This window comes from Eucalyptus grandis, chromosome 2, assembly GCF_016545825.1.
Source record: "Eucalyptus grandis isolate ANBG69807.140 chromosome 2, ASM1654582v1, whole genome shotgun sequence".
Classification (NCBI taxonomy): Eukaryota; Viridiplantae; Streptophyta; class Magnoliopsida; order Myrtales; family Myrtaceae; genus Eucalyptus; species Eucalyptus grandis.
Window position 1 is genome coordinate 12,239,436 of NC_052613.1, and position 10,822 is coordinate 12,250,257.

The 10,822-nt window shown below is 40.6% G+C and overlaps 1 protein-coding gene across 3 annotated transcripts in view; it reads left to right on the forward strand.

Moving 5' to 3' along the window:
- LOC104424441 (disease resistance protein RPV1-like) overlaps window positions 1–10,087 on the forward strand; it is a 50,721-nt gene extending 40,634 nt beyond the window's left edge. The window contains exons 2-11 of one of the 3 annotated variants that reach the window (XM_039306124.1): window positions 1,730–1,791; window positions 2,275–2,419; window positions 2,557–2,694; window positions 6,681–6,743; window positions 6,834–6,961; window positions 8,241–8,414; window positions 8,516–8,601; window positions 8,982–9,102; window positions 9,194–9,297; window positions 9,971–10,087. The gene's annotated coding sequence lies outside the window, so the exon portion shown is untranslated. Of the gene's footprint in view, window positions 1–1,729; window positions 1,792–2,274; window positions 2,420–2,556; window positions 2,695–6,680; window positions 6,744–6,833; window positions 6,962–8,240; window positions 8,415–8,515; window positions 8,602–8,981; window positions 9,103–9,193; window positions 9,298–9,970 lie in introns of those variants that run through there. The other 2 variants (XM_039306125.1, XM_039306128.1) reach the window with 2 other exon arrangements.
- Window positions 10,088–10,822: the final 735 nt, after the last annotated feature.

Genomic DNA, 10,822 nt, shown 5'->3' on the forward strand with positions numbered 1-10,822 from the left:
TTGGGCAAGCTAAAGAAGCTTCACATAGGAGTGTGTGACAAGCTAACATGCTTGTGGCAAGATGGAAATGAAACACAAAATCTCACTTGCCTCCAGGAATTAACCATTAAAAGTTGTGCTCGATTCACATCTTTTGTTGCAGAAGACAGAGAGATAGAGCTACCCTGTAATCTTGAAAGGATGGAATTGGTGGATTACACAAGTTTAGAAAAACTTCCAAGCAAGATGGACGCACTTAGACATTTGGTGATTGAGAATTGTCAAAAAATCATGGCTCTAAACATTCCTCAAGGTGACGCAAGTAGTAATAATTCGATTTCTCAACTTGAATATCTTAAGATACGTCACTATGATTCTCCGATATCCTTTTCATTTGCCAAGGGTAGACTTGCTCCTCTGAAGGCACTTCATATAGACAATTGTGAGGGAGTGGAGTCGTTGGAAGGGATTGCCGTAGAATCACTTGAAACAATGAGAATTAACAATTGTCAAAATCTGGGAAGCTTACCACAATGCCTTCACACGCTCTCCCATCTCACTCGATTGGATATTGTTAATTGTCCAGCACCGGAGATAGAGGACTTCCCTCCCCTTCCCGTCACCCTCTCGAGTCTTGATCTTAGACATTGTTCTAAGATAAAGTCTATTGCCAACTGTAACATTGCCAACTGTAACAATCTCACTAAATTGGAAATATGGGAGTGTCCGGTATTGGAGATAGAGGACTTCCCACCCCTTCCCATCACCCTGCAGAGTCTTGAACTTTGGGCTTGTCCGATGATAAAGTCCCTGCCAAATAAGTGGCATCATCTTACCTCCCTCCAAGAGCTAAAAATTTCCTATTGCCAAAATATCAAATGCTTCCCCAAAGGAGGTCTGCCTCCCAAATTGCGAGTCCTTAGAATTCGGGGATTGTGAATCTAAAGCAGCCAGTGAGAGAGTGGGGCCTACACTTGCTCACATCTCTCTCGATTCTGGGCATTTCGTTTTACATGGGAGGGGAGGGAGAGAAGGAGCGGTTTCCTTCGGAGGATAAGGATGCTTGGAGTCTCTTTCCTTCCTCTCTAACCTATCTTTCGATATATGATTTGAGAAACACGGAAAGACTATCGAGCGGTCTCCGCAACCATCTCTCCTCTCTCCAGTGGTTATCGATTGGAGATTGCCCCAAGTTGAGGTACTTGCCAGAGGATGGCTTCCCTCCCTCCCTCCAACAATTGTGGATATTTGGATGCGAGATTCTGAAAGAGCAATGCGCAAAGCTCACTGGCGACTATTGGCCCCTCATCGAAGAGATCCCTTCCATCATCGTTGATTACAAACAGATCTTATGAATTGATTCGTGCATCTACACTACAGTGAGTTTTCTTAGGGTTCGAGTAAGTTATTTTTGGTTTCGAAGGCATCCTTTTCCATTCTACTTTCTCAATTCGATGCTCAATACGAATTGATGTTTGGGTGGGGGATTGCGTTGGGTTGGATTGGCTCTGTTTCGTTGGACGATGAATTGTAGGATGAAACGCTCACAAAGGCTGCCTCTTGCTATGTTGACGACATATCCTCATTTCTGCTCGATGCCCAAACCATTTGTGAATGAAATCGCACCATCACGAAGAATCGTAGCATTCCACAATCATAGTCCTCTACATTTTCAGCGTCTATTGTCTGTTCTCTTCCCAACATATTTTTTCTTGGGCCCTTAAGCTCATTCACTCTGGTTGTTTTGCAGATACCATTGTGATCTTGCATTGGCAGAATCTCTTGGAAGGATCACGTGCGAACGATGCTAAGGTAGGGCTAATGCTGTTGGTGTCATTGTCTTGCTTCATTTTTTTTTTCTTTTGCAATTTATCAATAAAGGAAGAAGCAATTAAATATATTTGTTGCACTGCTATGTTCTGAATTTTCCTTCTGGTGAATATGATCTAAATAAGAACAAATATTTTACAAAATCTAAAAGGATGATTAGTTTTGTGGAAGCTATGATGTGATTATGAAGAAAATGGATGCGGTTTTTTCATTTTATGGATTTCTTAAGAATAGGAACCTTCTTCTTCCTTTTTATGATGATTCTTTGTAGTATTAAACAGTCAATCTGGGATAAAATTCCGAGGCAGCTCATGGCTCCAAGCTTTCACGTGACATCATTGATATTCCATAAATCGCTTTCTGGTTGGGTCTCGAATTCTGGTGGTTTAGGAACTGTTGCTCACAGCTTGCTAGAAATTTTTAGCAAATGTACTTATGCTTGTTTGGTTGAGATTGTTATGATAGGCTGCCTACCTTCGGGTTTCCATCATCAGCGGTGACCATGTGGCATTCTTCCCAAAAGTAGTTCCAGAACAAAATGTTCGAGCTGACATGGGTTCCTTTGGAGTAACTGGAAATCTTGTGATTCAACCAATTTGTATCTTGCCTGGTATATCTCCTCTCTCTGTGCTAGTGTTGCATGTATAAATTTTTTGTTGAAGCAATGTTCTTATGACATTGTGAAGCTCTGTTAAAAGTTAGATAATTTGTAATCTGAATTGTGGTTCACTGTGTACTTTCTCCAAGGCTTTTTGGATGTTATTGCACATATAACATGGTGCTTTGACCATATAAATAGGTGATTAGAAAAGCAGAGTTGCATTTGCCAAGATAACTTTCAAGTAACCTCACATGGTTTTGCTTGATGAGCCATCCAATTATCTGGTAAGTTCTACTCATATTTCTCCATTTTATGACTTTGATTACTTTTCCAGTTAGCTTGTTATGGTTCTTGCACTAACTGAACTTGTCAAAATTTGGTCTTTACATTAAAAATTTAGTAGAACCAATTAGTGGTCACAGCTGCTGGTAGCCCTTGTCATCATACATCTAGCATATAATGGAACAAAATCCAATCTAATTGTTCCAATTGGAAAATATTTGGAATAGAGCAATCTACAATACCAAATGGTACTAATCTTTGTGCCTATAGGCAGTATTGGGCTTTACATACAAATATGTGGACCCCTTTTTGTTTGTGTCACGCCCCGATACTCGGACGCGCGCACATCCTTCTACTTGGTCGATTTTAGAATGCGATATCCCAGGACTATGTATCGCCGACCCTTTCTTTTATTTAAGCACATGCGGAAGTAGTTATAAATCCCCAGACAATAAAACAATGGGATAGGAAAGTAGGCCATATTTTTCATATTGAAATTCATAACCACACTTTCATTAACAGCACCACTCATAGAATATTTACAATACTATTTACAAGATAAAAGTCTCACACCTATCTACACTAAGACAGGGTGCACAAAAGGGATGGGATCTCAATCCACATCTGGATTATATTCAAGATTCCTCTCTAGATCTTCTTCTTCTTCAAAAGTCTTTCTCCCCTTCAGGTTCATCTTCCTTAGCTTCTCCTCAGGGTCCTGAAATGGTTATTCAATAACCAATGAGACCACGTCTCAAATGAGTCCTACCCCTACGACTCGATTAGTAAACTAATACACCATACGGTTGCCTAAGCACAACACGAGTCGAGGACTTACCTTAGCCTCAGTTCCAACCTGCAATTCACGGTTAAACACGAGTATTCAAACAATTCACGACATCCGATCAAGCATTGATCAATCGACTTAGTCGATTACATGTCAGTCAGACCCTTTCTAGGTCATTCCCACTCATACCACGCTTTCTCAGTGGTGTACTCATTTACCAAATCACATGTGTTTCTCGGGCGTCGTTTTCGCCAATGACATACCGATCACCGACACCGTGCGTTCTTTAAGGCGCCGTTTTCACCAGGATGATAACCTTGATCACCGAACCACGTGTCCTTTCAAGGGCGCCGTTTTCGCCAAGGTGACATCGGCTATAGACAACATCGTGCGTTCTTAAGGCGCTGTTTCGCCAGCCGATACTTCCAATCACCGAACCACGTATGTCCAATAATATCGCACCGATTGGTCTCACCATTCTCCCTACTATATAGCCCATCAACGTATCGGCGCTATATACTCATGCCTCGGCCATTACCAATCAAATACTCAATAACAAACATTTAAGGATAAATCCTCAAATTTCACAATTAATTCAATTCCACACAACGTAGAACTCAAATGAATAAACGAGCCGCACCACGACAATCAGCACGAAATTCTTGGCCACCGCCATCCCGGTTGAATTTCCGGAAAATAATTAATTAAATAAATGAATTTCGAAAATAAATAAATAAACATTGAAAATCCAATTTAGGTCCATATTGCCTTATTGGAGCCCGAAACGGGTCGGAAAAAATCCCGAGATGCATTCAATAAATAACCAAACATTTCTACTTGCTAATAGCTAGGTCTAACCATCTAACATGCATCATTAAGTCACTAATTTAATCGTTCTAACCTAATCTAACCACCTAAGTGCATGTAATTAAATCTAACCAACCCTAAGGCATAATTAGCAAACTAATAAAGCATTAGTGAGAAAACTCACTTGATCAAAAGCGGAATCGAATCACCACGACGGGACGCGACGGCGGCCGAAATCAACTTTCGACAATATCGGCGGACCTGACCGGCCTTAAGCTTAGGCCCAACAAATCTCAGCCCAAATTGAGATTTGCTCTTGCACTGGAATGGGCTGGACCTGCTGAATTTCTGGACTGAACTAACTGCGCTAGCTGAACTGGGCTTGCTGGTCTTGTGCTGAATTCGGTGGCCCAAAGGACTGAAGCTCACGGGCTGGGCTTGCTGCAGGGCTTGTCTTCAGCTAGTTTGTTGGACTGAAGATCACATGTGCTGCTGAGCTGGGCCTGGCGAGAGAAAGACGTGGGCCTATATTCGGTCTTCGTGGCTTCAAATCAAGACTCCGTAGGCTTCGCTGGGCCAACGAACAGGCAGAAGAAGCAGCTTCGGCGTCCTGATTCGTGGAGATGGGCAAGCTGAAGGAGTCCGCACGGCTGAAGACTGAGCAGACGTGAGAGATGTGCTGGCCGAGAGAAGCAAGGGGGTTGCGCGGCGTCTGCTGGCTTTGGTCTTCAGTTGCTCCGTTGAAGACAAGCCGAAGTAGAGAATTCTTCGTGGGACTGCTGGTCGTGGAGACTTCGGTCAACAAACGGTGGAGGAGAGGGCACCTTGACTGGATCGTGTGCACGTGAGGTGGTTTAAATCAACAGGGCTTCGGTGGAATGAACTTCCGCAGCTACTGGACGCGTGGAGGTGGTCTTCAAGCGGTCAACAAGTCGATTTTGCTGGACTCTCCCGTTGACCAGGCATGGGGATCTCGCTGGAACGAGCTGGGGAATTTTCGAGCAGCTGCTGGCGGGGAGATCTCATTCGGTGGAAGCTGCACGCGGTCTCCGCTTGTTGCTGGTGTTGACCGTGAGCTGGCGTGAGATGCAGCGTGAAGATGGATAGTGGAGCAGACGATCGTGGAGCTGAGGGGTGAAGGACGCGCGGCAAATGGAGACGCAGCTGGTGTCGATGCTTGCGGAGAAGACTGCTCGGGTCTTTGACTCAGCTGGCTGGACAGAAGATACGGATGGAGGAAAATCTTGTATGAGCTGCAGGGGGGTTTGCTCGGTCTTCTTCAGCGGCTGTTGGAAATGTCGCACGAAAATGAAAAGGGGAGGGAGAGCCCGATCGGTTGAGGGGGTGAGGGTAAAGAGATGGATAGAGATGAGTGAGAGTTGGGCCCACTTTGGGTTGGATATTTCACAAAATATCTTCCAAAATCAATCTTGGCCACGTAGTACTTCGCTCTTCAATAGCCATCAAAACACCCTCTTCTGTAGCCACTGCTGGCCCAAAGCCGCTAGGCTAATGCAAGACACGAAATTTGGCACAAGCCCTCCTCAATCGGGACATCAACTCGCCGATTTAAATTCATTTGACCTCTACAAAAAATCAATCGGCACTTCAATGCCTCACCGACAATTCTCCTCATCCAACAATCCTTCACGCTTCTCAATTTCACAATCGAAAACCACCTTCTATTTTCTCGCACTAAACAACCCTGACGACTTTTTCCCAAAAAGTATCGGTTGTCGAAAATCTTCCGAGACCGAGCCGACTCCTAAAATTTATCAGACATGGCCAAAACTTCAATTTCTGAAATCGGACTCGACCGGCGGTTAATTTTCATTCGGTGCTTTTTAGCGTGACCTAGACTATTGGGTAGCTTTCAGAACTTTTTAAGGCAAATGACCCGTGGTCGATTTTCTTCGAGCCACTATAAACCCACTCGACTCAATGGCGACTCTTGATTGTCGTGAAAATCTCGATGATTCAATTACTTTACACAAATGTGGTACCAAAACAATAAGAAATCTGGTCTAGGCACTGGCCAACGAGAATTTTCTAATTTAGTGGTGTCACCCACGACAACACATCTCGCCGAACCGACCTATCTCTGATCGAGTTCTCAAGTCTATTGCCTTAAAATTCCTTAATAATTTCCCCAGCTAGTCTAGTTATCTCGAGAGTGATCGGCCCGAGAATAACCCTATAGACGCGTCAATGAAATGCCCGACATCCAAGAGAAGACAAGGTTGAAAATTTGGGATGTCACAGTTTGTAAAGCCGGTCTTTAAGTTTTGCTTTAATGACTAATGACTAAAGAATTATCTTTGTAAATTGTTAACTTCTTGTCTAATGATTAGTGTTTTTTTTTTTTTTTTTTTTTTTGCCTATACACACCAGTAGGATTTGGATGTGGCTAAGGCGCTCATTCAAGGTCTGGTCTTGTTCCAAGGATTAATTTTGATGGTGAGATTGATTTTCTTGTCAAAATACTTCAATTTGACCAATGATGGATCATTTCACAGCCAATAGCCCTCTTTTCACCTTGATTTGCAGGTTGGTCACGATGAGCATCTAATAGCTAGAAGCTTGGATGAGGTCTAGGTGGTTTCACAAGGCAAGGTGGCACCTCTCCATGGGAATTTCAGGACTATAGGAATGTACTCCTGTTTTTATTGAATCAGGTTAATCTAGTTATTTGCCATCAACTAAGAGTAGTTCACTAGGTTCACATTACCTCACAAAACAGAAAATGAGGCTTAGCTACATAGAGAAAGCAAAAAAGGATGAAGAGAGGATTGCTGCGATATATAGACGACTCACAGCACACTAGCCCTCATTTGTCATTTATACTTGGTAAGGGCTCGTGGAACAATGAGTCTAAGTTTTTGACATCGAGCATACAGTATCATTTGCAATAGCTTAAGAACTGAGTTGGGATTGCAGTCTTGGTATAGTTTATGATTCTTTGCACATTTTGTTCCAGCAATAGGTTCATTTGTTGTGCCCTGGAAGTTTGATACTCTATCGCCGCCAAAGTCAGTTTTCTCATGCACACTAAAATGATTTAATCATTTGCAAAAGAGTATTTTAGCACAATAAATAATTTTGTAAGACAATCTATTGTGTGAGAAAGCTATATAAATATATATTTTCCCCATTTTCACTATTTGGCACTATTTTGGAGAATTAATTATGAGAATATTATCATGGTCAACAAAAGCCATTCTTTAAAAGTAGGTGAGCTCTACCACCGAAAGTCAAAGACTGATATTTGAGCAGGATTTCTTGTTGGGTTGGATTGGCTCTGGCTTTCGTTGGACAATAAACTGTAGGTCGAAATTCACTCAGTGTTGCCTCTTGCTATATCAATGGCATATCTTCAACTCTGGTTGATGCTAAAACAAACTGTGAATAAAGATGCACTATCACGAAGAATTATAGCGTCCCACAATCATATGTCTTTGCATTTTCAGCGTTTCTTGTATGTTCTCTTCCCACCATGTTTTTCTTGTGTCCTAGCTCATTCATTGTTTATTTTTAATGGTTTTCTTTAGAATCGAGAACCTTTTTTATTTTTTATTTTTTATTTTATTTTTTATTGATGATGATCCTTTGTAGTATTAAGCAATCTATTTGGGACACATTTCTGGGGCAGCTCATTGCTCCAAGCTTTTAATGCAACTCCATCATGACAGCATTGATATTCCATAGTCACCATTCTGTTTGTGTTTACAGCTTGCTATAAATTTTTAGCCTATATACTCATGCTTATTTGGTTGAGGTTGTAATGATATGCTGCCCGCCTTTATGTTTGCATTGTCAGCAATGACCTCTAGGGCAAATCAATTCAGGTCTTTTAAGTATTGGTTGTTTGCATTCACTCCACTACGGAATATGATTTTGTTATACATGATGTCGTTTTATCTGCAAATACCTTCTTATGTGGCATTCTTCTTGCAGGGATTTTCGATCAAAAAGCTTCGAGCTCACTTGTGTTCCTTTGGTGTAATTGGAAATCCTGCACTTCACCCAACGTATACCTTTTATGATGCATTGCCTCCCTCTCCGCTACCGTTGCATATGTGAAAATTTTTTGAAGCAATTGTTGTATGACATTGTGAAGCCCTGATAGAGGTTAGTCAATTTGCAATCTCAAGTGTAGTTCACTGTGTACTATTCTGAGGCTTTTTGGATGTTATTGCACATGTAACATGGTGCTTTGACCATATAAATAGGTGCTCAGAAAGGCAGAGTTGCATTTGCCAAGATAACTTTGAAAAAGCCTCACATAGCTTTGCTTGATGAGCCATCTAATCATCTGGTAAGTCTGCTCTTTTTGTACACCTTATGACTTCAAATACTTTTCAGTTAGCCTGTTGTTGTTCTTGCACTAATTGAACTAATCGGAATCTGATGTTACATTGAAATAACAGGAGAATCAATCAGTGATAATAGCTATAGAGAGCCTCTGTTCTGTCATCATATATCTAGCTTATAATGGAACAGAAACTAATCTAACAATTTCAACTTGGAAAATATTTGGAATAGAATAGTTAGCCTGATCTTTTTTTTTTCATATTAGAGTAATCTGTAATACCAAAGAGTTCTGAAATCTGTGCCTGTAGGTAGTATTGGCTCTGGTCTTTAAGCTTTGCTTTAATGAGTAGTTACTATTGAAGTATTATCTTTGTAAATTGTTAGTTTCTTGTCCAAGGATGAGTGAGTGCGACTCTGCTGTTTTGGCTATCCACAACTGGAGGATTTGGATGTGGCTGAGGTGCTCATTCAAGGCCTGGTCTTGTTCTGAGGAGCAATTGAGATGGTGAGATTGATTTTGTTGTCAAAATACTTCAATTTGACCAACCATTGATCATTTTCACAGCTAATAGCCCTCTTTTCACCTTGATTTGCAGCTTAGTGATGATAAGCATCTAATAGCTGGAAGCTCAGATGAGGTCTGCGTGATTCCACAAGGAAGGTTGCGCCTATCCAAGGGAATTTTCAGGACTATAGGAAGGTACTCCAGTTTTTGTTATATCGGGTGAATCTAGTTATTAGCATCAACTGAGAGTGGTTCACCGGGTTCCCATTTCCTTACAAAACTGAAAATGAGGCTTAGCTACATAGAGAAAGCCAAAAAAGATGAAGAGAGGATTGCTGCTGATGTACAGGATAAAATCACTAGTACCCTTGCCCTCGTTTGTCATACATACTTGTGGAAGGATGAATCAAAGTTTTGACATTGAGTGTGCAGTATCATTTGCAATAGCTTAAGAACTGAGTTGGGATTGTATTACTGGTATAATTTATTATTTCTTGCACATTTTGGTCTAGCAATAGGTTCATTTGTTGTGCCCCAATCAGTTTAATACAATCGCTGTGGAAGCCAGCTTTCCCATACATGGTAAAATGATTTAATCATTTGCAAAAGAATCTTTTAGCATAGTAAATTATTTTGTAAAACAATCTATTTTTGTATGAATATATTTTCTCTATTTTTCATTCTTTGCATTGTTCAGAGAATTAATTTTGAAAATATTATCACGGTCAACAAAACTTTATATTCAACTCTAAGTACAGAATTGCGTTGGCTAATTATAATGTAGGCCTTGCGTAGTCAAAAAAATACTTTAATGAAATTCCATATAAATGCCTGGATTTGTTAGATAATATCCTTTTAACATGTTCAGGTCATCATTGAAAATGAGAAGCTTCCTTTCTCCCAATTGCTACAGTGCAGATGGACAAACGGAACTAATAGCAGAGGTTTGAGTAAGCGAATGTGACAGCTAAATTCTGAATGAGCAAAGTCTTGGTCTTTGTGGAATTGATTAAAGTTTCTCTCCCATCATCACTTTTTTTCGCAAAGTCTTGGTCTATCTAGAATTGATTAAAGCTTCGCTCCTATTATTGTTTTTTCTTAAAGTGCTTCACTATTGCTTCACATGCAATGTGTGGAAATTATCTACTTTTGCTTCACTTGTCAGACAAAAAGGCACATGATATCCAGCAAAGTCTATGGGGATATTCTCTAAATATTGCAAATAAGCACTTGTGGACAAAAAATATTTTATATTAATTTCTCTAACCTCCTATGAGCATCTTTGAAAGTCTTGGTCTTTGTTTAATGTTTTTGATAGGTAAAAGTCTTGGTCTTCCTAAAATTCATAGTTTTCTCTCTCCATCAGTTCATTATCACTTAGCTTCACCACAACCCTTATTGTTTTCTTCAATGATTGGTAAACCCATGACTATTGGAGAGATCTTTTTGGGGCCCTTCTTGGCTCTGTTCTTGTACTAATTTCTGGTATTGCTAATTTTAAGCAAGACATGTAGCATGTGGAAATTCTACTAGTAATGGAAAAAAAGACACTCACGTAGCAATGGAAGAGGGGAGATGTCAAAAGTGGAGCAACAAAGCCAATTTACGTCCTACAAAGTCTTGATCTTCCTGGAATTGATTAAAGTTTCTTTCCCATTATCACTTTTTCCTTTTACTTCACTTTTTACACAAAAAAGTTGATGAGTCCTAATAAAGTCTT